We start from the raw sequence: 4,479 nt of genomic DNA, 5'->3' as shown, positions 1-4,479 counted from the left end.
ACACATCAGCCAATCGAAATGCTTGTACTTGGATGAGTAGACGCATTCTTCGCTCTGAGTTTTGGCTGTCAAACTCATCAAAACCAGCAAATTAATGCAATTACCACTCGTAGAGGCTTCAGCATAATGTTTGATTAACGAGTTACTCTTCTAAAAAAAATTTTTTTAGCAATGGTTGATGTTTTGTCTGACAGGCAGAAAAGCAAAATGAAACCTGACAGTCGTAACTCAGGGTTAAAAAAAATTATACATAGACTTCTATGCATAGACATTATCGTTCTTTTGTTTTCTTAATGGAACACTTTGTACTTGGTATTTTTTTGTGGATTAGTTTATTATCAGTATTAAATTATATAACAAAGTATTTCATCTTTTCATTTGGTTCATTTGAATTGAATTTCATGTTAACTGATTCTTGATGAGTTTTCTTAATCATCATTAAACTTCTGTGTTCTTTCCATAAATCAGTTTGAACTAATGGAATTATTTGCACTTTTTTTGTTTATTTTGTTATAATCAGTAAAGCATACAAGTTAAAGTGTTTCATCTCTTTATTTGTTCCATTTGCTTTGAGTTTCATGCTTAAGTCTATTTATGAAAAATTATAATATATATTAATTCTGTGAATTAATGCTGTAAATAAAGATGATGCACTGTAATGTATGCTTTGTGTCAATAGTGGCCTTTTTTCCACTCAAAACCTTACTTAGGTTTGTGTGATGATTGTTGCTGTGAATGCAGATTCCACATCCATGTTGCTGTTGTTGGAGCTCAGTGCAGCCTCTATAGTCCGTCACTGTATTTTATTGCAGAAAATGGACATTATTTTGGTTCTTTGCTTTCATGTCCACAGTGTTTTGTTTTGTTTTTGTCTTAGTTGTTTTGTTTAGTGAAAGATGCAGAACCTCAAGGTTCTTTTGTTATTCCACTGTTGTTCTTTCTGCATTGTGTGCACTTTTTTCTTTTCTTTTTTTCTTTTTCTTTCTTTCTTTTTGTCTGGGCCGGGGGTTCTGTGTGTTCTTCTCTTTCTATTGTTCAAACTAAATAACTGAATAAAAACAATTGAAAAAAAGCTCATATTGATGAAATGAGAGTGGGGACTTTGAATGTTGGTAGTATGACTGGTAAAGGGAGAGAGCTGGCTGATATGATGGAGAGGAGAAAGGTCGACATATTGTGTGTGCAAGAGACCAAGTGGAAGGGAAGTAAGAGCAGGAGCATCGGCAGTGAGTACAAGTTGTTGTACCATGGTGAGGACAGGAAGATAAATGGTGTTGGGGTCATTTTAAAGGAAGAGTATGTTAAAAGTGTGTTGGAGGTTAAGCGAGTGTTTGACAGGGTGATGAGTGTGAAGTTGGAAATTGAAGGGGTGATGATGAATATCATCAGTGCATATGCCCCACAGGTAGGTTGTGAGATGAAGGAGAAAGAAGATTTCTGGAGTGTGTTAGATGAGGTGGTGGAGAGTGTGCCCAAGCATGAAAGAGTGGTGATAGGAGCAGACTTCAATGGGCATGTTGGTGAAGGGAACAAAGGTGATGAGGAAGTAATGGGTAGATATGGTATCAAGGATAGGAATGGGGAAGGACAGATGGTAGTTGATTTTGCAAAAAGGATGGAAATGGCTGTGGTGAATACCTACTTTAAGAAAAGGGAGGAGCACAGGGTAACATATAAGAGTGGAGGAAGGTGCACACAGGTGGACTACATTCTTTATAGGAGATGCAAGCTAAAAGAAATCACAGACTGTAAGGTGGTAGCAGGAGAGAGTGTCACTAGACAGCATAGGATGGTTGTTCGTAGGATGACGTTAGAGGTAAAGAAGAAGAAGAGAGTGAGAGCTCAACAAAGGATCAGATGGTGGAAGCTGAAGGAGGAAGACTGTTGTGTGAAATTTAGCAAGCAGGTGAGAGAAGCACTAGTTGGAGGGGAAGAAATTTTGGACAACTGGAAAAGTACTGCAGATGTGGTGAGGGAGACAGCTAGGGCAGTACTGGGTATGACATCTGGACAGTGGAAGGAAGACAAGGAGACTTGGTGGTGGAATGAAGAGGTCCAGGAAAGCATAAGGAGAAAGAGGTTGGCGAAAAAGTTTTGGGATAGTCGGAGAGATGAAGAAAGTAGACAGGAGTACAAGGAGATGCGGCGTAAGGCGATGAGTGGCAAAAGCAAAGGAAAAGGCATATTGCGAGCTGTACAAGAAGTTGAATAGTAAGGAATTAGAAAAGGACTTGTACCGATTGGCCAGACAAAGGGACAGAGCTGGAAAGGATGTGCAGCAGGTTAGGGTGGTAAAAGATGCACATGGTAATGTGCTGACAAGTGAGGAGTGTGTGCTGAGAAGGTGGAGGGAATATTTCGAAGAGTTGATGAATAAAGAAAATGAGCGAGAGAAAAGGCTGGATGATGTGGTGAGAGTAAATCAGGAAGTAAAAGAGATTAGCAAGGAAGAAGTGAGGGCTGCTATGAAGAGGATGAAGAGTGGAAAGGCAGTTGGTCCAGATGACATTCCAATGGAGGCATGGAAATGTCTAGGAGAGATGGCAGTAGAGTTTCTAACCAGATTGTTTAATAAAATCTTGGAAAGTGAGAGGATGCCTGAGGAGTGGAGACGAAGTGTGCTGGTTCCTATTTTCAAGAACAAGGGTGATGTGCAGAGCTGCAGTAACTACAGAGGCATAAAGCTGATCAGCTACAGCATGAAGTTATGGGAAAGAGTAGTAGAAGCTAGGCTTAGAAAACAGGTGAAGATCTGTGAGCAGCAATATGGTTTCATGCCAAGAAAGAGCACTACAGATGCAATGTTTGCTCTGAGAATACTGTTGGAAAAGTACAGAGAAGGACAGAAAGAGTTACATTGTGTGTTTGTGGACTTAGAAAAAGCTTATGATAGGGTGCCAAGAGAAGAGTTGTGGCATTGTATGAGGAAGTCTGGAGTGGCAGAGAAGTATGTTAGGGTAGTGCAGGACATGTACAAGAATAGTGTGACAGCGGTGAGATGCGCAGTCGGAATGACAGACTCATTCAAGGTGGAGGTGGGATTACACCAAGGATCAGCTCTGAGTCCTTTCTTGTTTGCAGTGGTGATGGACAGGTTGACAGATGAGATCAGACAGGAGTCCCCATGGACTATGATGTTTGCAGATGACATTGTGATCTGTAGTGAGAGTAGAGAGCAAGTTGAGTCTAGTCTGGAGAAGTGGAGATATGCTTTGGACAGAAGGGGAATGAAAGTCAGTAGAAGCAAGACTGAGTACATGTGTGTGAATGAGAGGGAGCTCAGTGGAATAGTGCAGTTACAAGGAGTAGAAGTGGTGAAAGTAGATGAGTTTAAATATTTGGGGTCAACTGTTCAAAGTAATGGAGAGTGTGGTAGAGAGGTGAAGAAGAGAGTGCAGGCAGGGTGGAGTGGGTGGAGAAAGGTGGCAGGAGTGATTTGTGACCAAAGAATATCAGCAAGAGTGAAGGGGAAAGTTTACAAAACAGTAGTGAGACCAGCTATGTTGTATGGTTTAGAGACAGTGGCACTAACAAAAAGACAGGAGGCAGAGCTGGAGGTGGCAGAGCTGAAGATGTTGAGATTCTCTTTGGGAGTGACAAGAATGGACAAGATTAGGAATGAACATATCAGAGGGACAGCTCCGGTGGGACAGTCTGGAGACAAAGTCAGAGAGGCAAGATTGAGATGGTTTGGACATGTGCAGAGGAGGGACCCAGGGTATATAGGGAGAAGGATGCTGAGGATGGAGCCACCAGGCAGGAGGAGAAGAGGGAGACCAAAGAGGAGGTTTATGGATGTGCTGAGAGAGGACATGCAGGTGGTTGGTGTGACAGAGGAAGATACAGAGGACAGGGTGAGATGGAAACGATTGATCTGCTGTGGCGACCCCTAACGGGAACAGCCGAAAGACAAAGAAGAAGATCAGTAAAATATTTGCAATCGATTGTTATAACTAACTTCACAGTGAAATCACAAGAAGACAATATATGAAGTAATACAGAGCTTAAAAAACAAACACCTTAATGCGCAGGCTGTGCATCAGCATTCTAATGCCTTGATGCCTTTCGTCTTAGCAACAGGAAAAATCAGCTACTTGATTGGTCGCCGCTGAAGATTTTCTCGTCTCCTATTGACCATGTGCACTGCCTGTCAGGATGCTGGCTGGAGGCTGCTGAGGCCGCTGCGGATGAAGAACACGCTGGGCTGGCTCTGGTGCGCAGTGGATGATGGGGGAGGAAAAACAAACAAACAAACTGTGATGTGTTTTTACTTAAATGCAACTAGAGGACATTAATGGATGCATGGTCTGCAACACTTTTAGGTCCGTCTACATCCTCTGCTACCCGCCTGATGGGGATTGCAATTTTGCAGCACTCATTTTGCAGCATCTCCAGCGCATTTAAATAATTAGGATAAATGCAGCGTTTTCATCCGCACACATTTTAACGAGCCCTTGACTGACGTCTCCGCAGTGGTGC

Source organism: Thalassophryne amazonica, chromosome 12, assembly GCF_902500255.1.
Source record: "Thalassophryne amazonica chromosome 12, fThaAma1.1, whole genome shotgun sequence".
Classification (NCBI taxonomy): domain Eukaryota; kingdom Metazoa; phylum Chordata; class Actinopteri; order Batrachoidiformes; family Batrachoididae; genus Thalassophryne; species Thalassophryne amazonica.
The sequence above is the reverse complement of the archived record's forward strand: the minus strand, read 5'-3'. Positions refer to the sequence as shown.